The sequence below is a fragment of the Taudactylus pleione genome, unplaced genomic scaffold (genome assembly GCF_031769625.1).
Source record: "Taudactylus pleione unplaced genomic scaffold, aTauple2 ptg000760l, whole genome shotgun sequence".
Lineage (NCBI taxonomy): Eukaryota > Metazoa > Chordata > Amphibia > Anura > Myobatrachidae > Taudactylus > Taudactylus pleione.
In genome coordinates, this window is record NW_028285162.1 from 6,104,519 (window position 1) to 6,132,499 (window position 27,981).

Consider the following 27,981-nt stretch of genomic DNA (forward strand, 5'->3'; position numbering starts at 1 on the left):
ATGGAACTGCGAGAAGGCAACCCAGCTGCAGATGACAACAGGATCAGGGAAATGACTGACAGGGTTGCAGGATTCAACCAGTGGCTCACAGAGATGATAAAGGAGATAAGTGACCTTTAGACAGAAACGGGCTGTAACCAGACATGAGGAGTGGTATCCAGACCGCAGAGTGCAAAACCATCCCTGATGGGATGTTTCCCGAAAGACCGGAAGATGAGTAATCAATCAATTTGATGCTCGAGGGAGACCTATATGTCGACGATGCAAACAAAGCGGTCACATTGAGCGGAACTGTCAACAGCCCTCAAGAAGAGATGTATGTCCAATTGCAGTAAGACAGGACCAAGCTACAATGTCTAATGTATCGTATGCCATTGACGATAAGTGAATCAGCCCAAGAAGACTTTTGGGTCATGTCGTGTGGTTCAGCGTACCACGTGGTTACGGATTCATAAATAGAACAGACACCAAAAGAAGAGTATATGTACATTATACAGCCATTAAGAGAAGACCATCCCTGAAAAGTGTTTACGAAGCCTGAGAAGTGGCGAAATGGTCGAGTTTGAATTGGCGAATGGAAAGAAAGGCATAAAAGCCGTTAATGTGACTGGTCCAGGTGGTGTTCCGGTATGAGGCAGCAAATTTGCAACAGATTGCAAGCAACATTGATACTATCCATGTCATGGAGATTCTCTAAGTAATAATCAGAAATATGATCAATACAGTGATGGTGGAGAAAGGACAAGAGCAGTTGAAAGTGCAACTGATAGACGAACGATGATCCTCCACAGTCTTACTGGGGTGTCGGCACCTACCATATCACCAGATGATACCAGCTGAACACAGACAGCAAGAACCCAATGTCCCAGTGCAGAGTGAATCGTTGGGGAGAACCCCAGAGCAGAGTGAATACTTGAGACGAACAGACGAACGGCATGTGAAGGAACCTAGTGAAATGGTGCAACCGAGCCTACAGGATGTAGTTAGGCCGCAACCCACTCCAGAGCCGGAACATGAGAGCAGACTGAAAGTGAAAAATACAGATTCCAGTCTCGCTGACCCCAGTCAAGCAGATTCAAATACCACTGACCAGGAAAGAGACACTAAAGAAGTTATCCACATGTCCACGGCAGAGGGATCGAGACCCCTTAAACCCAATAGTCTTGATTTTCTTATGTATCAGTCTGAATCTAATGTCCCTGTAGAAACTCTTAGTGTAGCTAAAGAGGTTGTGACATATCTTTACCCAGAGAAACATGGCCCAGATAGTGAGTACACCACTATAAGCGGTGAGGAGCTAACTTTCATGTTGCAGCAGGCTATATATAGGTCCAGAAAGAGTCACAAAGGTGTGTTACCTGCACATTGTAGAGTCAAAACTGCTGTTTTCAACTTTGATTTGAATGTTATGTTGTTGATTATGCAGTGATGTACAAGAGACTATTCTTTGCTAGACTTTGCAAATTTGTTTATTACGTGAGGACACGCAATATTTAAGCCGAGAGGCATGTGATACCCCCAAACCAGCAGTGTTTTCTCCAGCATGGAAGGGGTTAATGGCGAGGCGTTAGGACCCTGCTGATCCCCTGGAGATGGTTCTGCCAGCCTTACGGAGGGAAACTAGAAAGAGGCTGTTGGGGATGGAGCTAGAGAAGCCCAGTGAGTCCTGCACAAGACTGGGAGAGGAGCAGCATACTGTGAGCAGAGGCTGAGTTTCTGGGCACACGTGGTGCCTGAGGAGAGCTGCAGTAGTGATAGGAGCTGCACTGCCTGTGAGGATCCCCAGAGACAAACTGGCCCATGCTGACAGCTGACAGAGGAAAGCCTCCTGCAGAGTCTGACAATTGTTACTGTCAGCACCAGCACCAGAGAGCCTACTATTGCTGCAGAGGGACACAGTGAGTAACCAATGCAAGAACTGACACTGAGTGACCACATAGAGAAGAGAGCTCTAGAGCTGATTGTTTCTGCAACAAGGACAATCCCAGTGCACACAAGTGCAGGACAGAACTATTCCAGTGTGTCAGTGTACCTGCTGCATCAGTGAGAGCTATCCAGGTACAGCAGCAAGCTATATTGTACCCATTTCAGGGAGGGATACATAATCATACTGCTAACACCAGTGTACCACAGTATTTGTTCTGAGTGACCACGTTTACTGGGATAGCACCCCTGCATCTCAGTATACAGCCAGTGCCATAGCTAGGGTAGTGCAGCCAGTGCCATCACACAGGGCACCACAGGTCAGGGGGCACTGTTTGGGCCTGTCAAATTTCTGTTTATAATCATTCTTGCTTGTAGCTTCCTCTTATTTCATCACCAGCATCTCCTGGCCTCCCCTATCTCTTCTCTGGCCCTTCCCCATGAAGCCATGGCCCTTTTTTGGGTGCATTATGTCCCTTTGAAAAATAAGGGGGGCGCCAATGCTCTTTCTGGCACAGGGCACCAAAAAGTCTAGTTACGGCTCTGCCTGCACCTTCTTTGTATTTATGAGCCTGTACAGGAAATATTAAGTGACAATACCTCAAGGACACACAGGACCTCATTCTGAGTCGGTCGTTGCGGCCGCACGGTCGTAAGGGAAATGGGGCCGGATATGCAAATGATGCACTCGCAAGTTGCGTCCTTAAGATCGGATTGTTAGCTGGCCGACCAAGGGGAGGATGTGGCCGTAACACAAAAAATACACAGCTTCTCATACGCATTACACGTCATCTCCGGCCATATAAGGATTAATCAAGACCATCGGTAACCATCGGAACTGGTCGTAGAGCTTAAGGTTGACCATACCCTCTCTTAAGCACTACGATCAGGTCAGTGTACAAACCATCCATGTCACGTGTGCCATGACACTACTTTGTTCATTATGCACTCCCATAAAACGCCGTTCACATAATTAGGCACCGCTGCATTCGGATCTCCACTCCCCCGTTTTCAAGCACCTTCCCATGTTACCACCCACAAACGCCTCATTCTGTCACTGAAACTACCGACCTGGCTGTGTTCAAGGAGAGAGAAATTTCTGATCATAGCAGCTAGTTTGCGAATGCGCATTGCAAACTTTCCGAATGCGCAGTTTAGCGAACATCGGTGGTGTACGACCATGCGGCCACAACGACCGACTCTGAATGAGGTCCACAGAGAGGGACATTGTGCTCCTTATTGGCAATTTGCAGTTAGACCTTACACCAGAACAGTTGGGTGTAATTATACTCAGAGACATTGTATTGTAATGTGCTTAGTGTTACTGATAAGTTAAACTAGAATTATTAATTGCCAGTTAGTAATAATAGCAAATGTGAAACAGATATTATAAATGTCATATTGAGCAAGTTGTAGTGAGCTTTGGAAAGTGATCATAAGTTAATTCAAGTAACTGTATATATTTTTGGTATTGTCGTATCCTTGCATACTTTACCTTTACTCCGAACAGTACAAGTGTGACTAAGTGTCTTAGAATAATAAAATTAATGTCAATTTCCTCAAAGTGTGTTCACTCTGTTGGGTTCTGGGGGATATCCTGTCTCTCTGTTGTGATAGGAGGAGCCTGAATGAGGAACTGCACTGATCTACACCCAAGCAGGTTCCAGAAGAAAAGTAGGTACGATCCACTCACTGACATCCCACCAAATCGGGGGTGTTACATTATATATATATATATATATATATATATATATATAAACCCCCCCATAAAAATTATGCGTTTGCCCCTGCAATAGTATCTGTAGTCACCTGGTCTATCCAATAGGTTTCCACACTATTACCCAATATAATAATATACTCATTGCATGGATATATAAAAGGCAAAGTAGGGGAAACACATATAGTGTAAAACCGCAACATTTATTTAGAATCACAACATAAATGAAAATGGTCGCATACCATCAAGTACTTTTTATGAAAGGCACAATTTCAAGCATATATGGGTCTAAATGCTCCCCATATTAAGCAGTACCTTCCCAGGATCAGGTTTCAGATGGCAGCACCACAGGATACAACACCTATCTTTCTGTCCTCACTGAGCTTGCCTTAGGACACCAGCGGTAGGTTTGACAGGTGTACCACCCTGCGCAAAAGTGGGAGTAGGAGCTGTCTGTAGAATCTCATCCCCAAACACACCCGTGTAACATGTATTCCTCTAATGAAGTGAACTGAAAAAAATATTATGTTGATTTTCTCAGAGCTGTAGTTCCTCAATAAATACATTAATGTAAAAAACCAATTTTTGTATTAAAACATTGCAGTTTTAAAAGTATATAACTTCAAAATCAGTGTACTTATCAGCCTAAGATTTTGGGGGTTTCTTTACACCCATGGCAAGATTTATTATGCCAAGTCTCATTGAAATTAGAGGATGTAAGGTAGAATCCTTTTCAAAAATTGTGTTGATTTGATGCAGAATGACCCTTCCAGTTCTTAACTTATGGCCCAGCAGTAGAACGCATCAGTGTGACACTTACAGTGATTCAAACGGTGGGCTAATTGTATTTAAATGGTGGCTCTTTAGACCAGCATGGCATCTGCAACTGATGAAGGACAATAGATCCAAAATGCATTGCACAGATGCCATGCCACACTAATGGACCTCTGATTTGCTAACTACAGAAAGGCTTGAGGTGTGTTGTTGAAATTGCCTCTATCCGGAGATTGGCTTACACCATCTGTTTATACACACCACTTGCCTATTACAGTATGAACTAGAGGACTTTTCTTCTGTAGCTATGTTTTTATTACTTTTTACATCTATGATATATTATGGCTGATTGTGTGTTAGTCACAGGTGGTCTTAGGCCAATGTGTGCAGTCTATAGCTCCTAGGACATTAGACATGCCTGCAAAACTATAGAAAGCTACCCTTATCTCAAGCCACTGTGACTCTTGGCTGGGGAAGCAGATATAAGTGTAGGAGAGTGTCTTCAGGGTTGCCATCACCTGGATGAGATGATGGGAGAAACTCACTTGTGTCATGCCCACCACTATAGAGGAGACTGAATGGGAAGGGGACAGTGTCAAAAAAATTACAGCCAGCATCTTGTGCAGGCCTGAAATGGCATGTGACCATTGCAACACTCTAATGTTGTGTGTGCTATCTTGGACTTACCTGTTGTCTTAATTAACACAATAAATTTGTTTTACTACATTATAGCTAGAGATGAGCGGGTTTGGTCCCAGAGAACCGAACCCACCCAAATTTAGCATATCCGAGTCGGATCCAAGCATGTTCAGAAGTTCCCGCCTTACTTGGTTCTCGAAACTGAGGCAAAACCATAGAGACGGAAATGTTGCAGTTTGCGAGCTTTCGTCTCTATGATCAATGTAGTATATAGGGACCATGTGACAGACGCCATTTCCCTCCAGCTGTGCTGAACAGGGAGGGTGGGTAGTGTAGAGCTGGGAGAGGTGCTGGTGCTACCTGGGCTGGTGACTGCTGATCCATTGTGGTCTCTGGTCATGGTGCTGTCACTGTCACGGTGCTGTCACTCACTATCTGTCACAATTGGCATTTGTGAGTTACCTGTTTCAGGTAATGAACTGGAATCACTGGAAGCCAGCTGGACTGGAACCATGGGTAATGTGAATAGCTCTTTTATTATAAGAATTGGGTAGCAGTGAGAACTGCCTTTGATGATGAATGACTGGAACTGGAAACTTGAAACGTTGGAGTGGGACCATAAGTAAATTGGAGGGACCGGACTGGGACCGGCAGGTAGGCAGACTGAGCTGGTCGAGGTACCAGTAGATGAGCTTGCAGATGGATGGTATAATGGAAGCTACTTGGTGCACCTGGGAAGCCATGTGGAGACTGATGATAGCACGGAGGCTACTTGGAGCGGCTAATGAGCCGTGAGGTGAGTGGACTTGGAGGAACCGTACTGGGACAGGCAGGAAGGCTGACTGAGCTGGTCGGGTTACTAGTAGATGGGCTTGCAGATGGATGGTAGTGTGGAAGCTAATTGTTGTGGCTTGGGAAGCGTAGATGATAGATGGTAGCATGGAAGCTACGTGGAGCAGCTGGGTAGCCGTGTAGAGAAGCTTGTAGCGTGTAAGCTACTTGGAGTGGCTGGGTAGCTGTGTGTAGAAGCTTGTAGCATGGAAGCTACTTGGAGTAGCAGGATAGCAGTGTAGAGAAGCTGGTAGTGTGGAAGCTATTCGGAGCAGCCTGGGAGCTGTAGGTGGGAGATGGTAGTGTGGAAGCTACTTGTTGCAGCCTGGGAGCCATAGATGAGAGATCGTAGCATGGAAGCTACTTGTTGCGGCCTGGGAGCCATAGGTGAGAGATGGTAGCACGGAAGCTACTTGTTGCGGCCAGGGAGCCGTAGGTGAGAGATGGTAGCATGGGAGCTACTTGTTGCAGCCTGGGAGCTGTAGGTGAGAGATAGTAGCATGGAAGCTACTTGTTGCAGCCTGGGAGCCGTAGGTGAGAGATGGTAGCACGGAAGCTACTTGTTGCGGCCTGGGAGCCGTAGGTGAGAGATGTTAGCATGGGAGCTACTTGTTGCGGCCTGGGAGCTGTAGGTGAGAGATGGTAGCAGGATAGCTGAATGTAGCAGGCTTACAGATAGTACTGGTCTAGGAACCAACAGGAGCCAGGGATACACTGGTACTCAGAGATACAGCTATAGCATAAGCTGTACACCATGGACCGTAACGAGATGTTCAGGCACAAAGTCCAGGTGATTAATCACTGTGGGAAGGAGAGCAGTCTGCACACACAGAGATGTCACAGCCAGCATGATTCAGCCAGAGCAGATCTCCCAGGAGAATTACAAACACAGATCCATGGAGCAGGTGTCAGAGGTAAGTCTCAAAGCAATGGTAAAAACTAGCCAGGATTGTGACACTATCACTGTGCAGTCTGCTGATCCATTCTGGGCACGGTGCTGTCTGCTGATACATCATGGCTGTCTGCTGTGTCCTGGGCTTGTGCTGTGTTCATCTCTGGGCCCAAGCTCTGGACTCCCAAAAAAAAAAGTAAAAAAAAAAAAAATTAAAGTATCTCTATTAAATTTTTCTGTGTGTGCTTGTGGGTGTTAGGCTTAACCGCAGTAGCACACAAGAGCCAGCCAGTGCTGCCCGACTCCAGACGTGCTCAATCAATAAAAACAAAACAATACAATATATTTTGTATTAGTAATATAGTTATATTTTTTTCTTCTGTGTGTGCGTGGGTGTTATGCTTAACCAAATTAGCACACAAGATACAGCAACTCCAGTCGATCTCAACAAAAAAATAAAAAATAAAGTGGTAGGCTGAACCACAGTAGCGCACAAGATCCAGCGACTCTAGACGTGCTCAATCAAAAAACAAAACAAAGTGTCATATTTTTTTCTTCTGTGTATGTGTGTGTGGGTATTAGGATGAACCACAGTAGTGCACAAGAACCAGCAACTTCAGTCATGCTCAATCAAAAAAAAAAACAAAGTGTCATATTTTTTTCTTCTGTTTGCTTGTGGGTGTTAGGCTTAACCGCAGTAGCGCACAAGAGCCAGCCAGCAACGCAAGTTACAACCTTGTGCTGCCCGACTACAGTCGTGCTCCTAAAAAGCTATGGGGCCAAGTTCTTCTGGAGCTGACAAAAAATAAAAATCATCATTTGTCTTTTTTTCTAATATTTTTGAACGTGTGTCAATTTTGTAACAGCACCTTGGCTACACTATTGGTGATTGTAACACTGCTTCTAGACTGCAGAAAAAATATGGAGGGCTGTCACATTACAGGAGAGCAAGGCCAAGAACCACATGTTGTAGCTGCCACCGGCAGTGCAAGGCCATCAACTTCCTCAATCTCTAGGAAGGCCCATGTCCCAGGGCTTAAGTCACGCCATCAATATGGTAAAGCAAGTTTTACTGAAATGAAGAAAAAACAATTGAAAGGATATTTGCCTTTAGATAAATAAAGAATTGGCAATATGCCATTCACTACACGAAGTGGCAAGGAAAGGATAAGGGTTTCGCCTTCTTTCTTTATGAAGACTGCTGACCGCTTGTAGTAGTAGTAGTGGTGGTGGTCCTATTAAAAATGTGCAAGTTGTTAAGACAGCTCCGGAGAAACCAACTGTGTGCCCTGAGAAATCGAAATCACTAATCCCAGAGGAGAGTACAAGTGTGTCTGCGGTTGCCATGTATGAGCCTGACCTAAATACTAGTGTAGTGGAGGATCCTCCAAATTCCAACATTTGTGTGCCCTCTGTAAATGTGGGGAAGGGCAGTCAACATCTTGCACACGTAGTCATTGAGGATGATTCTGTGGAATTGCACATGGAGGAGGAGGATATTTTGGTGGATGAAGGTGCTAAGGATGATGAGGATGTTGATAATGAAGATGTTGGTGATGAGGATGTTCATGCCGAGGATGTCCTTTGTATAATTAAGGCAACAATGTTGCCCATGGTTTGAAAAAGCCAAAGCCCATTGTTGTCATGCTGGGACAAAAGACCAAAAAATCTAGTTCTCACATGTGGAATTATTTCCATCCCGATCCGGACAACAGTCGTCAAGCCATATGTGCCCATTGCCATACAAGATTGAGTAGAGGGAGGGACCTAAGCCATCTAGGAACCTCCTCCTTGTTACGTCACTGCGCATTCATCAAATATCAAAGTGTACATCGCCAAGTTCCAAAACTCAAAATGTAACAAGTCGAGTGTCACCTACCAGCTCCCTCTCTGTGAGATCTAAGCGCCTTCGATCTCCAACACCTGCATCATCATCTACATCCTCATTCATGATCGGAAGTAATTTAAAAAAACAATTGACTATTAAACAGTCCTTTGATTGAGTAAGTAAGTATAACAGCTGTCACCCAGTTTCACAGCGGATCACTGATGCCATGACGGCTGTGCTAGTATTAGATGGTGAAATAATAAAAAATGAGGATGATAGTGTGGAGGAAGTGCAAAAGGAGGATGAGGGGTAAATTTGTGTCCTATCTGACGCTAATGTGGATGTTGATGATAAGGATGTGGTTTGCGTAAATCAGCCACCAGTGGCAGCAGTTCTTGCTAATGATAAAAAGAAAGCCAGAAAAGCAACGTCTTGGGTGTGGAATTATTTTAATCTAAATTCTGACAACACTTGTGAAGGCATCTGTTCCATTTGTAAAGCCAAAGTTAGCAGAGGAAGGGACGTTAACCATCTACGTCATTTGTAGCAAGTTCATGCAATTTGTTTAACAAAATTATATTTTGTAAATTAATAACAAGCAGTCCAGTATAAGCTACCAGCAGTTTGGACCATAACATGCAATCTCCACCAACAACACCCTCATCATCCACCTCCTCCGTAATAATTGAAGGTAGTCCTTCCAATAAATGTTTTGTGGGGCCCAAACAAACCAGTCAGTCCTAGTGGCTAAAGTGCTTGGTTTTCTTAAACTGTGCATGTCCTTTTTAATATCCCACATAACAGTGGGTGGGAGGGACAATTCCATCTTGCACTTCTTTCCTTTACATTTAGCACAATTTGGGGCATTGCTGACTGACATTATTATAGTTTATTAAACTGCCATCCTGTCTGCCACTGTTGTGTGGCAATGTTGCATAGATGTCTGATATTTTTTTAAACTGCCGTGTGTTTGTGCCACTGCTCTATTGCAGCCTTTGGCCTATATTGGTGAAAAATATTGTGACCTGTGAGGTGGTTAAACATGCCTAGAAATGCCTGAAAACCATTGTAATTAAGGTTAGTAATACCGTAGAAACAAAATAGGCCCAAATCATGAAGTTTTAGCTGTTTTTATGGTTTTTTAAGAAAAAAATCCAGATCCAAAACCAAAATCAAAACACAAAAACAAAACATGGAGGAAAAAAATCCAAAACCAGATTCAGATCCAAAACCAGGGGAGATCCAGATCCAAAACCAAAACCAAAACACGGGGGTCGGCGCACATTTCTAATTATAACACTAATGTTGTCAATCCTCTTTAAATACATTTGCTAAGCACACTGCAACTTTTCAAGTCTATAGATTTTATAACTAACTAAACACTTTTATACTGCAGTTTAAAGTAGGGGTGAGCGGGTTCGGATTTCTGAAATCCGAACCCCCCCGAGCCCCCCCGATCCGAGTCCGATCCGAGTCAGGCTCGACTTTTCCCGCCTGACTCGGATTCTGAAATCGAGGCAAAACGTCATCTTCCCGCCTTCCGAGTCTCGCGGGTTTTGGATCCTATATAAGGTACCCACGTCGGCGCCATTTTCTCACTCGGCTGTGGACAGTGAAGAGGGAGGGTGGGAGTTAGGGCTGTGTAGTGTAGTGTAGTGTAGTGCTGCTGTTGTCCACTACTTCAAAGTCCATAGGGGCTGGCTGTGTTGTGCTGTGCTGCTGTTGTTAATAGGGGCTGTGTCCACTACTTCAAAGTCCATAGGGGCTGGCTGGACTGTGTTGTGCAGTCAGTTCTCCATAGGGGCTGTGTCCACTCCAAAGTCCTGTGCATTGTCCCAGTCCTAAAGAGGTGCTGTAGTGTTGTCCAGGGGGTACTCTGTCCATCAGGGGTGCTCCCCCCAAGTGCTAAAAATATAATATATTTTCTGTGTTTGTGAATTGTGTGCGCAGTAGCCGCACGTGCATCAACAAAGTAGTGCCAAGCGTGCGCCTGTGTCATAAGTAAAGGGCCGGCTGGCTTGACCGTTAAAGGGTGCTGTAACCCCCGAAAGTACACTCCAGTCCAAACCAAAAAAAAATAATTTTTTGTGTTTGTGAATTGTGTGCGCAGTAGCCGCACGTGCATCAACAAAGTAGTGCCAAGCGTGCGCCTGTGTCATAAGTAAAGGGCCGGCTGGCTTGACCGTTAAGGGTGCTGTAACCCCCGAAAGTACACTCCAGTCCAAACCAAAAAAAAAAATATTTTCTGTGTTTGTGAATTGTGTGCGCAGTAGCCGCACGTGCATCAACAAAGTAGTGCCAAGCGTGCGCCTGTGTCATAAGTAAAGGGCCGGCTGGCTTGACCGTTAAGGGTGCTGTAACCCCCGAAAGTACACTCCAGTCCAAACCAAAAAAAAAATTATTTTCTGTGTTTGTGAATTGTGTGCGCAGTAGCCGCACGTGCATCAACACAGTAGTGCCAAGCGTGCGCCTGTGTCATAAGTAAAGGGCCGGCTGGCTTGACCGTTAAGGGTGCTGTAACCCCCGAAAGTACACTCCAGTCCAAACCAAAAAAAAAATTATTTTCTGTGTTTGTGAATTGTGTGCGCAGTAGCCGCACGTGCATCAACAAAGTAGTGCCAAGCGTGCGCCTGTGTCATAAGTAAAGGGCCGGCTGGCTTGACCGTTAAAGGGTGCTGTAACCCCCGAAAGTACACTCCAGTCCAAACCAAAAAAAAATTATTTTCTGTGTTTGTGAATTGTGTGCGCAGTAGCCGCACGTGCATCAACAAAGTAGTGCCAAGCGTGCGCCTGTGTCATAAGTAAAGGGCCGGCTGGCTTGACCGTTAAGGGTGCTGTAACCCCCGAAAGTACACTCCAGTCCAAACCAAAAAAAAAATTATTTTCTGTGTTTGTGAATTGTGTGCGCAGTAGCCGCACGTGCATCAACAAAGTAGTGCCAAGCGTGCGCCTGTGTCATAAGTAAAGGGCCGGCTGGCTTGACCGTTAAGGGTGCTGTAACCCCCGAAAGTACACTCCAGTCCAAACCAAAAAAAAATTATTTTCTGTGTTTGTGAATTGTGTGCGCAGTAGCCGCACGTGCATCAACAAAGTAGTGCCAAGCGTGCGCCTGTGTCATAAGTAAAGGGCCGGCTGGCTTGACCGTTAAAGGGTGCTGTAACCCCCGAAAGTACACTCCAGTCCAAACCAAAAAAAAATTATTTTCTGTGTTTGTGAATTGTGTGCGCAGTAGCCGCACGTGCATCAACAAAGTAGTGCCAAGCGTGCGCCTGTGTCATAAGTAAAGGGACGGCTGGCTTGACCGTTAAGGGTGCTGTAACCCCCGAAAGTACACTCCAGTCCAAACCAAAAAAAAAATTATTTTCTGTGTTTGTGAATTGTGTGCGCAGTAGCCGCACGTGCATCAACAAAGTAGTGCCAAGCGTGCGCCTGTGTCATAAGTAAAGGGCCGGCTGGCTTGACCGTTAAAGGGTGCTGTAACCCCCGAAAGTACACTCCAGTCCAAACCAAAAAAAAATTATTTTCTGTGTTTGTGAATTGTGTGCGCAGTAGCCGCACGTGCATCAACAAAGTAGTGCCAAGCGTGCGCCTGTGTCATAAGTAAAGGGCCGGCTGGCTTGACCGTTAAAGGGTGCTGTAACCCACAAAGTACACTCCAGTCCAAACCCAAAAAAAAATTATTTTCTGTGTTTAGCGGCACGTATATATCAAATCGATATAACATAAATGGAGGACCAAACTTTCTCCGATAAAAATAAAATAGAGAAAGATCAAGAACCACTTCCTCCTAGTGCTGAAGCTGCAGCCACTAGTCATGACATAGACGATAACATGCCATCAACGTCGTCTGCCAAGGCCGATGCCCAATGTCATAGTAGAGGGCACATACAATCCCAAATGGCAAAGTTCAGGAAAATGACCTTGAAAAAGACATTTAAATCAGCTGAAGAGAAACGTAAACTTGCCAATATGCCATTTACGACACGGAGTGGCAAGGAACGGCTAAGGTCGATCCCTAGTATGTTCATGACTAGTGGTTCAGCTTCACATGACGATGGAAGCCCTCCTCCCACTAAAAAAATCAAAAGAGTTAAGCTGGCAAAAGCACAGCGAAGAACTGTGCTTTCTAAGAAGATATCACAAATCCCCAAGGAGAGTCCAAGTGTGGTGGTGGTTGCGATGCCTGACCTTCCCAGCACTGGACGGGAAGAGGTGGCTCTTTCCACCATTTGCACGCCCCCTGCAAGTGCTGAAAGGAGCACCCACAGTCCACTTGCTGATATGCAAATTGAAGATGTCACTGTTGAAGTACAACAGGATGAGGATACTGGTGTAGCTGGCGCTGAGGAGGAAGTTGGCGAGGAGGATTCTGATGGTGATGTGGTTTGTTTAAATCAGGCTCCGGGGGAGACAGTTGTTGTCCGTGGGATGAAAAAGCCCATCACGGTCATGCCTGGGCAGAAGACCAAACATTCCACCTCTTTGGTCTGGCAATATTTCTATCCAAATCCGGACAACAACTGTCTTGCCATATGTACCATATGTAAAGGTGAAATAAGTAGGGGTAGGGACGTCAACCACCTAGGAACATCCTCCCTTATACGGCACCTGCAGCGCGTTCATAAAAAGTTACTGTCAAGTTCAGAAACTTTGGCTAAGACCGTAAGCAGTCCAGGGACACCTAAATCCCGTTGTCCTGTTGTATCCAAGCGCCTGCAAACCACACCGTCAACTCCCTCCTCGTCAATTTCCTCCTTAGTTAGGATCGGAAGTAGTCCTGCAGGCCATGTCACTGGCATGACTGACTCTCCTATCCGGGATTCCTCCGGAGGATCCTGCATTGCTACGCCTACTGCTGCCGCTGCTGCTGTTGCTGCTGCTGGGAGTCGTTCATCATCCCAGAGAGGAAGTAGGAACACCACTACTTTTACTAAACAATTGACCCTCCAACAGTCCTTAGCGAGGAGGATGAAGTACGACAGCAGTCATCCTGAAGCAAAACGTATAACTGAGGCCTTGACTGCTATGTTGGTGTTAGACGTGCGTCCGGTATCCGCCATTAGTGCAGTGGGATTTAGACAATTGATGGAGGTAGTGTGTCCCTGGTTCCAAATCCCGTCTAGATTCCACTTCACTAGGCAGGCGATACCGAGACTGTACAGAAACGTCAGAAAAAGTGTCCTCAGTGTCCTGAAAAATGCCGTTGTACACAATGTCCACTTAACCACGGACATGTGGACAAGTGGAACAGGGCAGACTAAGGACTATATGACTGTGACAGCCCACTGGGTAGATGTATCACCTTACGCAGCAACAGCAGCAGCGTCACCAGTAGCAGCATCTCAGAAATGCCAGCTCGTTACAAGGCAGGCTACGCTGTGTATCACCGGTTTCAGTAAGAGGCACACCGCCGACAACCTCTTAGAGAAACTGAGGGAAATCATCGCCCAGTGGCTTACCCCACTTAGACTCTCCTGGGGATTTGTGATATCTGACAACGCCACCAATATTGTGCGGGCATTACATCTGGGCAAATTCCAGCACGTCCCATGTTTTGCTCACACAATAAACTTGGTGGTGCAGAATTTTCTGAAAAGCGACAGGGGCGTGCAGGAGACGCTTTGGGTGGCCCGAAAAATTTCTGGCCACTTTCGCCATTCAGCGACTGCGTGCCGAAGACTGGAGCGCCAGCAAACACTCTTGAACCTGCCCCGCCATCACCTGAAGCAAGAGGTTGTGACGCGGTGGAACTCAACCCTCTATATGCTTCAGAGGATGGAGGAGCAGCAAAAGGCCATACAAGCCTATACATCCACCTATGACATAGGCAAAGGAGGGGGTATGCACCTGACTCAAGCGCAGTGGAGAATGATTTCCGTGTTGTGCAAGGTTCTCCAGCCCTTCGAACTTGCCACACGTGAAGTCAGTTCAGACACTGCCAGCTTGAGTCAGGTCATTCCCCTCATCAGGCTTTTGCAGAAGCAGCTGGAGAAAGTGAAGGAGGAGCTAAGACGGAGCGATTCCGCTCGGCATGTGGGACTTGTGGATGAAGCCCTTCATTCGCTTTGCCAGGATTCCAGGGTGGTCAATCTGTTGAAATCAGACCACTACGTTTTGGCCACCGTGCTCGATCCTAGGTTTAAAGCCTATGTGGTGTCTCTCTTTCCGGCCGACACAAGCCTGCAGAGGTGCAAAGACCTGCTGGTGAACACACTGTCAGCTGAAGCGGAACGTGACACGTCAACGGCTCCTTCTTCATTTTCTCCTGCAACTGGGGCTGCCAGGAAAAAACTTAGGTATCCTAAGCAACCCGCTGGCGGTGATGCAGGGCAGGCAGGACCAAGTTTGGACATCTGGTCCGGACTGAAGGACCTGGCAACAATTTCTGACATGTCTACTGTCACTGCATATGATACTGTCACCATTGACAGAATGGTGGAGGATTACATCGGTGACAGCATCCAAGTAGGCATGGCAGACAGTCCATACCTGTACTGGCAGGAAAAAGAGGCAATTTGGAGGCCCCTGTACAAACTGGCTCTATTTTACCTGAGTTGCCCCCCCTCCAGTGTGTACTCCGAAAGAGTGTTTAGTGCAGCCGGGAACCTTGTCAGCGAAAGGCGTAGGAGGTTGCTTCCACAGAATGTGGAGAAGATGATGTTCATCAAAATGAATTATCAGCTCTTCCAGGGAGACCAGCCTCCAGAAGGTACAGAGGGACCTGTGGTGGTGGATTCAAGTGGGGACGAGTTAATACTTTGTGAGGATGAGGATGTACACACTGAAGAGGGTGAGGAATCGGTGGATGAGGAGGATGAGGATGACATCTTGCCTCCATAGAGCCAGTTTGTGCAGGGACACATTAATTGCCAGCTTGTTTTGTGGGGGCCCAAACGAACCAATCATTTCAGCCACAGTTGTGTGGCAGACCCTGGCGCTGAAATGATTGGTTTGTTAAAGTGTGCATGTCCTGTTTATACATAAGGGTGGGTGGGAGGGCCCAAGGACAATTCCATCTTGCACCTCTTTTTTTTCTTTGCATTATGTACAGTTTGGGGCCTAGTTTTTCAAACTGCCATCCTGTCTGCCACTGCAGTTTCACGCCTAGATGGGTCACGTGTTTGTGCCGCCCACTCGTGTCGCTTAGCATAGTCATCCAGCTACCTCGGTGCAACGTTTTGGACATAAAAACACTATTGTGAGGTGTGAGGTGTTCAGAATAGACTGGAAATGAGTGGAAATTAAGGTTATTGAGGTTAATAATAGCATAGGAGCAGAAAAACCTACAAATTCTGTGATTTTAGCTGTTTTTATGCTTTTTTTTAAAAAAATACAGATCCAAAACACAAAACCCAGAACCCAAAACACGGAAGGGTGGTTTTGGCAAAACCAATCCAGATCCAAAACACGAAGAAAGATCCAGATCCAAAACCAAAACACAAAACACGAAAAGTGGCCGGTGCACACCCCTAGTTTAAAGTGACCTGGTCTAGACCATAAGTTCAATTGTATACTAACGCTCCCTTCCTTTCCTCAGTAGTGATGCAGGATATTATTGATGAACTGGAGACTGCAGCAATATGGAGCGAAAACTCAGTTTTTGCGATGTTTTCGCACCGATGACATCATATTCAGAGGTTTTGGTTTGGATGTAGGGGAGTATGAAATCTTTCTTGCAGGACCACTCATGGATTTCTACTTGACAAGGGGGCCGAACATCTGGTATAGGTAAGTATGTGTGAATGGGTAGGTGTGTTTAATAAACTTATACTGGACACGGTGTGTGTCTTATGTTTTTTTTAACTATTTATTTTACAGTGAAGTTACAGGTGCTGCATGTCTGCTGGCACTTCTAGTTCCACTATAAAGTACAATACTGTTACATTATTCCCCCCCCCTATTACCCCCATACCCACAAAGCAAGGGGTATGGGGAAGAGCCCCAGGCTTCAGCATAAGCCTGTGGTGCTTGGGAGAGGGGGGACCCTTTTTGGGGGGTCCCCAACTCCCCCGAAGATCACTGGGTTGCGCTGACCAACTTGGGGTATAATGCTTTGGACCTGGAGCCCCGGTGATTGGGTCTCTGGGCTGTGGCATTACACCCCGGTCGGGGGAGTCTGGTGCTGGTCTTAAATATAAGGGGTACCCCACGTCTTTTTTGTCCCCTATATTTAAAACCATCACAAGTCCCTGCAGCCTGGTGTTGGTTTCTAAAATACGGTGGAACCCTACACATTTTGTTCCCCGTATTTTTAGAAACCACCACTGGCTGGCAAGCCTGGGGCTGGTTTGGCTTTTGGGGGGGACCTTATGTCATTTTTTTTGAAAATTTTTGCTACTATTTTTTACATGTTCAACAAAAATGGTAATTTTTGGGAAATATTCTAGGGACCCCCCTAAAGATGTGTAGACATGGGGGATCACTATGGGTACCCCATTTTAATCTCCTGAATGAAGTCGGGGTTTCTAATAGCCGCGGCAGGGAAAAAGACCTAGCAAAGCTATTTAAAAACCTGACTTTATTTTGCAGGCAAAATCAGGGTACCCATAGTGATCCCCCATGTCTGGACATCCCAGGTATATTTCCAGAAAATTCACGTTTTTATTCCTTAATGGGGTCAAGGGTCATTTTTAAAAAAACAGGGATAATATTTCAATTCACTACAGCAAGCGAAAAAGTGCAGAATTGGGGTTTGGGGGTGCAGGGTTATAAAAAATAGCCTGTACTTTTGGGAATGTTCCCAATAAAAGGAAATGTTAAAAAAAATTGTTTTAAAAAAAAAAATCAGGACACCCTAAAAAAAAAAAATTGTTGTGAAAATATAAAAAAAGGAAAAAAATTGCCAAACTAACAAAATTAATTCTAGTGAGGTCCCCAAGTATGTGGCAGGTATTTTTTTATTGTGCAAAGTAGCGTAAGGTGCATTTTTGCAGAATTTAAAAAAAATAACTTTAGGGACTTAAAAATATGCTAGTACCCATTTTCATGTACTCCAAATTTGATGGAACCACTTTTAAAAACGAAAAAAAATGAAATGCTCTTCTGCATCACTTCAAAGTCAAACACCTGCCGCGACTATTTAAAAACCCAGATTTTCTTCTGCAGGCAAAAATGGGGGTACCCATAGTGAACCCCAAGGTCTGGACATCTTTAGGGGGGTCCTACAATTATTTCCAAAAAAATCCCATTTGTTTTCGCCGATCCAAGTATCGCTGGGTCCCGTTTTCGAAGATTTCATATTGAATACGGGGATAAGCGGGAGCGCGTGCGATACTTTTTTGCCGGCAAAAGCTCTGATGTGCGGCGAAATCTTCGACGGCGAGGATAATGTTTCATATTGAATACCCCTCAAAGTCTGCAGAGTTTGGATACTGAGCCAGCCAGCAAGAATATGTCCTCAAATTCTCTCTCTCTTTCTCTTTCTCTTGCTCTTGCTCTTGCTCACTCTTTCTCTCTCTCTCCTGCAGAGGGGTAACAGGGTGCCAGCTTTACCTCCTTAGTAGACTATTGTAAGTAGGCTAGAATGTAAGCTCTTACAAGTAGGGCCCTCTATCCTCTCCTTACTTTACTTTCATCTACTTCTTACTCCCCACTAGGGCACCTAACACTTGGTTGCTTTGCTCTGTTGCTTATCTAGGGGGTTATGGTCACTAATGTAGTAATGTATATTATCCTTGTCCTCATCCTCATCCTGTATTGTATTGTACTGTAAGTCACTGGTCAACCTATTTGTTTTTTTACTTTGTAAGGTGCTGTGTAACACTTGTGGCACCATTTAAATAAATTATAATAATATAATAATATTCCCCAGAAGCTGTGGCAGACAGTGGGTAAGCAGTAGCGCTCTCCTAGCTACTTCAGGCTGACTGCAGCAATGCAACTCTACCCTTCAATGCTGCTACCTGTAGACTGAACCAACTGCAGTTACCTTAGACTACAACTACCAACTGCTCCCTTCCAAATAACACTTGCTTAACACTGGTCATGTGACCTGCTCTTGACATCTTCAGTTACTTCAGAGGCTGCTAGGACTTGTGGTCTGCCTGTGAAATTACATGCAGTGTAGTGTGATGTGTCAGACGAAATATCTCGCATAGCGGGGTACAGTATTACACCATGCAGTGTCTGGTTCAAGCCAAGCCCTGTTATGGTTGAGGTGGAACATATGTACTGAATTGAGATTTAACCACCCATGAGAGAACCTAAGGCTACATAGACTCTGCAGTACCTCAATGGGGGAGATGTATTATAGCGGCACGTTAAGTGCCGCTATAATTCTTCCTGCTTCTCCTCCTTACCGAGGTGAAGCAGGAAGCACTAACGATGAGATGTACGAACATCTCATCAGCTGGAGCAGGGGAGCATTAACATAGTGTCCCAGTCATTTACCGCCAAACCCGCCAATCATACATCGGGGAGAAATAGTATCAGCACACATAACATGCACTGATACTGCTTCGACGCTTAATACATCTCGTCCATTAAGATGATGATCCTATTCTGGTTCTGTCTCTTGGGCCTTTTCAGTTAGGTGTTGGAATGTGGAGTTTTTAAGGTATGGGGTGAGCACAGAATAGATCCCTGCTTCAGCTATATTTCATACAGTCAAATGGCTGCAGGTGAATTAGTTTCCTTTTATTTGTATCATGATGAAGCTTAGATGAATAGGAGCACTTTTGAAAGAACAACCCACCACTCATTTGGTAGTTAACTTATTTTGACTATTCAGGTGCAATTTTTCATCATGTTCTATGATTTTTACAAACACGATGGTTACTAAATCCAGGGTTTTTTTTGCTGTCTAAATATAAATTAACAGATACACATTCCTATTGCACCTATGGTTCCTATGCAGCTTATAACATTACGAAGATACCCCTATTATCCAATTATTTAGATTGTGTCAGTATTTCCAAAGGGGTGCTACCACTGGACACGGTACAAGTTACATTACACAGCACAAAGAAGAAAAAAAGTGTGTCACTATTGGGTGCACTAGAGTAAAACATACCTTTTAATTCAAACATCTACATTTCAATGAACTCCATATAATGTACCAGCAAGGTTTTTTTTTTAAAGGCTTTGAAAAAGCCATTAAAGCAAAACATGCATTAGGCATCTTTAGCTGTGTGTTCTTGTCTCTACTAATATCATTGTTGTGATTTATGTCTGCCATGCAGGGCCGCCATCAGGGGGGGACTGCTGGGCCTCCAGTGGCAGCAGCAAGCCGGCAAGGAAAATCATCAGTGCTGCAGCATGTAAACTATGGAGCTGGCCATGAGCCAATCATACCTCACAGAATGGCAACCAATCAGAGCAGCCTCTCCTGATTGGCTGCTGTTCCGCAAGCTGTGATTGGCTCGCGGTCAGCTCCAATTACATCTCATGGAACGGCAGCTAATCAGAAGTGGCTGCTCTGATTGGCTGCCTTTCTCTGAGCTATAATTGGCTCATGGCCAGCTCCATAGTTCATATGCCGCAGCGCTTATGCTCTCTCTCCCACCCAGTGCACTCCTTGTCCCTCTCTTTCAGACAGGAAGTACTATGGAAAGACCAGGTATGGTGATCTTGCTTTGTGCCCCACATGAGTCCAGCCAGCCTTACCTGCACTGCCCCCTTAGTCCAGCCAGCCTACCCACCCCCCAATCCAGCCAACCATCCTCCCTTCCCTGCACTGTCCCCCCAGTCTAGCCAGCCCTCCCTGCACTGCCATCTAGTCCTGCAAGCCTGCCCACCCCCTAGTCAAGCCAGCCATTCTGCCTTCCCTGCACTGTCCCCCCCCAGTCTAGCCAGCCTTCTGTGCACTGTCCCCCCCTGTCCAGTCAGCCTTCCCTGCACTCCCCCCATTCCAGCCAGTCAGCCTTCCCTGTCCACTCCCCCATCCCCAGTCCAGCCAGTCTGCCTTCCCTGCCCAACCCCCATTCCAGCTAGCCTGCCTACTTTCTCTGCCACTCCCCCAGCATAGCCAGCCATCCCTAAGCCCCCTCCCCAGTCCAGCCAGCCTTCTTACCCTGCCCACCAGACCCCAGTCCAGCCAGCCCACTAATTTAGCCAGCCTACCTTCCATACCCCTCCCTCAATCCAGCCAGCCTTCCCTGCACCCCTACCCCCTTCTAGTCCAGCCAGCTAGCCTGTCTTCCTGACTCCAGTCCAGCCAGTTTTCCCTGTGGCCCCCCATCTCCAGCCTGCCTGCCATCTCTGTCTTGCCTCTCCCCTAGTCCAGCTGACCTTCCCTGCCCTTTGCCCCCCCAAGACCAACCAGCCACCCCAGTTCATTCTTGCCAGCCCAGTGCCCCCACTTGTCCAGCCTTCCATGCCCTGTATCCCCCCCCAGTAATACCCAACCTTCCCTGCCCATTCCCCCCCACCATGTATAGCATCCCTGGTTTATGCACCAATTGATGCACCACCACCGAAGTAGGTCCACCCACATCCACAGCTCCACCCAAGTCTGCCCTATACACCTACCTATTTTGTTAGTACCGGGCCCCACAATTTCTGATTGCAGCCCTGCTGTCATGTACTGCTGACAACTCAGCACAGAGGTACACAGGCTGAGAGCTCTCACAGTACGTAGCAGCAGACACAGTAACTGTCTGCAAATAACACAGCAAAATGACTAAGGTTACCTAAATAAAGGAAAGAAAAGATCAAACAGGCAATCCAAGCCATATACTCTCACAATTGAAATGTCATTTTTGATACATATGTAGCACTCCCAGTTAGATTGTATTAGGAAAGGATTGGAGTGTAGGCAATTATACAATACGATTTTTTAAAGATTTATTCCACAACAAGTTAGATAGTACAAGGATCATACAGTAAAATTTCTTTAATACAATACAATTTGTTCAGAAAACACTTTTCTATAAAACCACAACAATATTATTACTTTTTATTTTTTAGGAACTTGATGGTATCTGACTGCACCTCACTCTGAGGGGTACCTGTGGACTTCTAGAGGTTAGTAAACAAACATCTCCTATTTCTACGTATAACTTTGATACAATGTAACACCTCAATTAGCCTCTTAACTAATACAGTTTTAAATGTTTAGTCTAGAATAACATGTTATTCTAATTAAGTCACAAAGTAGTAACTTTTAAAGAAAAAGAACAGTATACTGACTGTTTCCCGGGTTGAAGCAAAGTCACAGTTAGTAGTGCGCACTATAAGTTGGGGATCCCTTGGTTGATTAATTTAAGATAGTCAGTCAGAATTCCTAAATTCCTCCCTGCTTTTTGCTTATTGTCTGTCACTTTCCTGGAAAACTTTATGGCAGGCAAATAATCTACTACTCAAGAAATAACTTTCTCAACTCTCCTAGAAATACTTCAGGATACTTTGTGCTACCGTGCAGTACGATCAACTGTACCTATTCAGCAGACTGTATCCTTCTGAAATTTCCTCACTTTCTCAATACAGTAGGTAATAGGTCCCTTGTCACTGAAACTTGGTTACTTCCAAATATCAACTACTCAGTGGGCTAAACATCAATGACGGTTGGCAGCATGATGCTATCTCATTTATGAGTCAGTCCTGTCTATCTCTTCTGTTGCTATTCTACAAGGGCGCTGTATTTCACACTGATTGTCCTGTTTGGCTCTTAGCAGATGTAAACGGTTGGGGATCACTGTGTAATGCGGTTTACTGTCTCTACCTCACTGCACAGAGGTGATAAACTATAGTTCTGTGAGAGGTCTAATCTCTACTTGTACTCACGATGCTATCGCTTTAACCCCAGATGCCTCCTCCTAATTCTGACTGACTTGGAGCTTCTGCGTCACCAGGAACCGCCTCTCAACAGCCAGGCTGGCTTAACAACCTCCATCCATATTTCTGCCTCTGTTGCGCTTCCCAGGACTTCTATTGGACACTGAAGGGAGTACCCAATCTCCTCCAGATAAACTCCGCCTCTTCCTAACACTCCCTAGTTGGCTGCTGAAAGGTCTACGGGCCCTGGTGTCCGCCACGATGCGCTGAAGCTTCTCTCTGCCCTCTCCAACTGCTGGTAACTCCCTGTAACTTGTCACAACCACAGTTTCTCAGCATGGTGGCCGATGGGTATTACCTGTGAGGTCACCATGGCGGGGGTGTCACGGCCAGGGTTTCTCAGCATGGTAGTCACCGGGTATTACCTGTGAGGTCGTTATGGCAGGGGGTCTCTGGCAGCGGTGCTGGTGTTTGGCATTTGACATTGTCACTAGGCCTAGTGAGGCCTGGCGATGTTTCCGTTCCGTTGGCATGGGCACCGCCGTCTTGCCTGTGGCCATGTGATTCCGGCTGTCCAATCCTGGTAGGTCATGTGCTCATACAGCCAGTCACAGTGCGGCACTGAGTATTTAGGAAGGTCCAGAGCCTTCCTTTCTTTGGCCAGGGCAACGTGTTTCTCAGCTGCGGCTGAGAGTACCTGTGCCTCACCTGCCTGCTTGTATATGCTCCTAGCCCCTAGCCTGAACCTTGCCTGCTCCAACCTGCTGGACTTACCCTGCACCCTTCATATACCTTCTTACCTGCCTGAGAACTGGAACCTGCTGTTTCCCTGCACCTTGCTTCATTTCACTCCCTCTGCCTGCATCAGTTACAGCTCACCAAACCTGCATTCAGTTACAACTCGTCAAGCATGCATTTAGTTACAAGCTCATCATACCTGCATTCTGTTTTCATCTCACCATACTTGTATACTGGACTGTTCCTGCCTGTCACTATCTGGACATTTTCTCATTAACCCCCACTACAGTTATCAAGTGCACTTTAGTGCTATACCTGGACTTTTTAATTTGACATTCCCATGTCTTCTAAGTCACTTATTAAAAACGTAACTGTTTCATTTAAGTCTGCTTCTGTGTCTGCTCCTATCACCACCCCAGGTCCACAACAAATTCAGAACCTCACAGGGGGGGGTCTGGTGGTGGCGTTGGTGTCTGGTGAGGGGCATTGGCTGTGCGTGTTTCTGTGCGGGCATGTTGTCACTTTGGGCTGGTGAGGCCTGGTGGTGCTTCCGTTCCGCTCTGGAATGGGCACCGCCATCTTGTCTCCAGTCACATGACCTATTAGCCCAATCCTGGTTTATCACATGCTCTCTCTGGCCAGTCATGGCACAGCACTTGGTATTTAGGGAGGTTTAGATCCTCACTTTATTGCCAGAGCAACGAGAGAGTTCCCTGTGCTCACCATCTTTTCCTGTGAAACGCTACCTGCCTACCTGCCTGTTTGGCTTCTCCAACCTTGCTGGACTACCCTGCATCCTCCATTACCTTCCCCTTGCTTGAGTACCTGAGTCTGCTGTTCACCCTGCACCTTGCCTCCACTGATACTCTGCTTGATGATTTTCCCTCAGCCTGCATTCTTCATTTCAACCACTACACCTGATTTCCCCTGCCTGTCATTAACTGGACATTTCTCTATTAACCAGTCACTACCTGGACAGTTCCCATTGTTTGCCACTACCTGGACATTTTCTATTAACCAGTCACTACCTGGACATTTTCCATTTGCCGGTCACTAACTGGACTTTCTCCCAAAACTTCACCACAGCTCCCAAGTGCACTTAGTCCTATACCTGAACTTCAGTTTTTTTCATATTCATGTCTACCAAAGACTCATTAAAAGTTCTACATTTTCATTGAAACCTGCTTCAGTGTCTGCTCCTCTCACCACCCCAGGCCCACAACAAAACCAGAACCTCACAGTTTGCACTGGCCCCATGGACCTGGCCATGGAACAGGAGTCTGAAGTAGATTTAATCTGGTTCAATGATGGCCGTTTGGAAAACCTGGAAACCATGCAGCACCAAATGGCTCAGTTCTTACAAGAAATTGTCTAAAATACAGGACATTCTGCAAACCTCCTTATCCTCCTCTGGGGTAACAGTCCCTTTGCTCTCTCCAGCACCTGGGAATACTGGCAACAAGACATCTCCTCATTTACACCTTCCTATGCCCAGCAAATTTGATGGCAACCCTAAACTCTGCAGGGGTTTCTGAATCAGTGCGATATACATTTCACCTTACAGCCTGATAACTTTCCCACTGCAAGAACTAAAGTGGCCTACATAGTGTCTCCGTTGTCCGGCTCAGCCTTGGATTGGGCTTCCCCACTCTGGGAGCATTCATATTCTCTGCTGGATATCTATACAGACTTTGTGTCATCATTCAGGAGGATCTTTGATGATCCCAGACGTACAGTATCAGCTTCAACTGGTATTATGACTCTAAGACAAGGAAATCATCCCATCAACCAGTATGCCGTACAATTTCAGATTTTAGCATCTGAGCTCAAGTGGAATGAGGAAGCCCTTACTGCAGCCTTCTGTCATGGTCTGTCTGACCAACTAAAGGATAATTTAGTCACCCGTGAGCTTCCTACCAATCTAAATGATATGATTTCACTCTGTAACAAGATCGACCTATGCTTCAGAGAACGTCAGGCTGAAAAGCACAGAACCGGCCGACAAAGGTCATCTACCCCTTCCTTACCCACCCGTCCATACCCTCCTCCTTTGCAAGAAGAGCCTATGTAGGTGAACCATACCCATCTCTCCAAAGAGGAACATCAGAGAAGGATATCAAAAAACCTCTGCCTGTACTGTGGAAATTCGGGTCACCTGGTGGCCTCCTGTTCCCGTAAATCAGAAAACGCCCAATCCTAACTGCCACTGAGGACTGCAAGTTAGGAGTAATGAGCCCATCCTCAAACTCTAAAGATTTTGTATTAATCTTTGTCCTAGATCTCAAGCCTAAACCTATCCTCACTTCTGCTCTATTGGATTCGGGAGCAGCCAGAAATTTCATGATTTCCAGTTTAATTGATTACAGATCCCTTGAAAATCTCTCAATCATGCAATTTCCCTGACAGCTATAGATGGTCATCCTCTGACTAAGGGAATCGTCACCCATGAAACTCAACCAATACTAGTCCGTATTGGAGCGCTCCATTCCGAGTCTCTGAAATTCCTGGTGATACCCAAAGCCTTCCAAGAAATTATTTTAGGACTACCCTGGTTATGCCAGCACAATCCCAAAATAGACTAGTGTTCTATGCAAATCCTCTCATGGGGGGTCGATTGCCAGAAATCATTCTTCCCTGGATTCGACCTGTAAGGAAAACAGTTTCATTAGTTCTTCCAGTTATCCCTAGAGAGTACCAGGAGTACACTGATGTCTTTTCTGAGCAACAGGCTAATATCTTACCTCCTCACTGAGAATGGGATTGTCCAATTGATTTATTTTCCAACAAGATGCCACCCCGATGCCGCACCTATCCTCTATCCTTGCCTGAGACCAAAGCAATGTCTGAATACATCCAGGAGAATTTAGAGAGAGGATTTATTCGCCCCTCCACCTCTCCTGCCAGAGCAGGGTTCATTTTTGTGGCCAAAAAGGATGGTGGTCTAAGACCTTGTATTGATTATCGGGGCCTCAATGACATAATGGTCAAAAATTGATATCCGCTTTTGCTAATCACTGAGCTATTCGATAGAGTCAAGGGATCCATCATATTCTCTAAATTAGATCTGAGAGGGGCCTATTACCTCATTCGTATTTGCACAGATGATGAGTGGAAGACCGCCTTTAATACCAGCGATGGGCATTTTGAATATCTCGTGATACCTTTTGGATTGTGCAATGCCCCTGCTGTCTTCAGGGTTTAGTTAATGACATTTTCCGGGACTTACTTTACGTATCAGTTGTTGTCTATTTGGATGATATATTAATTTTTTCATCTTCGGTAGAAGAACATCACAAGCACGTGAAGGAAGTACTGTCCCATCTGAGGAGGAATCACCTCTATTGTAAATTTGAGAAATATGTTTTTGATGTACCCAGTGTGCCATTCCAGTGCTACATCATTTCTGGCTCTCATCTATAAATGGTCCCTAAAAAAGTGCAAGCAATCTTGGACTGGTCTTGACCTCAATCCCTGAAAGCCATCAGAGACTACTTGGATTCGCCAACTACTACAGGCATTTTATCAAGGGATTTTCTTCTTTGATGGCTCCAATTACGGCCTTGACCCATAAAGGTGCTAATCCAGCCCTATGGTCACCAGAAGCAGAGACTGCCTTCCAACTTCTGAAACAAGCATTTATTTCAGCCCAGGTTCTAAGACAACCAGATCTGGATAGACCATTCATGTTGGAGGTTGATGCATCATCTGAAGCTATGGGAGCAGTTCTGTCCCAGAAGTATGAAGACAACCGAAACCACCCTTGTGGCTTTTTTTCCAAGAAGTTTACTCCCACCGAAAGAAACTATGCTATAGGTGAACAAGAACTTCTGGCAGTAAAGCTGGCGTTAAAAGAGTGGTGATACCTGCTGGAAGTGGCCAAATTTCCCTTTACCATCTTCACAGACCATAGGAACCTCCTCTTCCTTAATAATATCCAGTGTGTGAGCCCCCGTCTAGCCCGATGGGCAATCTTCAACGCTCAATTCCAGTTTACCCTGACTTTTCGAGCTGGACCTCTAAACCAGAAAGCAGATGCTCTGTCCAGGTCCCTCCTCTTTAGTGACAATTCAGAGACCATACATAGTGCCCCAGTACTGGAATCAGTGTTTGCCAGCATACAATTACAACCTCCTACTGGGAAAACCTTTGTGGCCCTGGAGTTAAGGAAGCAGCTCCTCACTTGGGCTCAATCCTCTCATTTTGCAGGTCACTCAGGTACTCGGAAGACTCTGGAGCATCTAAGAAGGGGCTACTGGTGGCCATCTATGAAGTCTGATGTGATGGAGTTCATTTCTTCATGTACCTCTTGTGCACAGCATAAATCTTCATGTCAGGCCCCAGCTGGAGAGTTTTTACCCCTGCCTATTCCATCACATCCTTGGACACACCTCTCCATGGATTTTACTACAGATTTAGCAAATTCTCAGGGTTACACCACCATCTGGGTTATGGTGGACCGATTTTTGAAAATGGTCCATTATGTACCTTTAAAGAAGCTGCCAACTGCCCCTGATTTGGCTCACTTGTTTGTCCAACATATATTTAGTCTCCATGGACTTCCTGTCGAAATAGTCTCAGATTGTGGTGCTCAATTTGTGGCAAAATTCTGGAGGGCGCTATGTTGTGTTCTGCAAATTAAACTAAACTTCTCCACAGCCTATCATCCACAAAGCAACGGATCTACAGAGATGGTTAATCAGGACCTTGAGACCTTCCTAAGGATCTTCATGACATCTTCTCAAGACAACTGGTCTGATTTACTGCCCTGGGCTGAATTTGCGCATAACGCCTATTACCATTCATCTACAAATCAAACTCCATTCCAAGTATGGTCATCATCCTCGGGTTCCCCAGTTTCAAAGCCTGCTTGTTTTTGATGTGCCTGCCATGGAAGACACTATACGGAGATTTGTATCTATATGGACT

General features: G+C 45.7%; 1 pseudogene; it reads left to right on the top strand.

Moving 5' to 3' along the window:
• On the top strand, window positions 1–25,458 carry LOC148476962 (uncharacterized; annotated as a pseudogene).
• The last annotated feature ends 2,523 nt before the right edge of the window (window positions 25,459–27,981 follow it).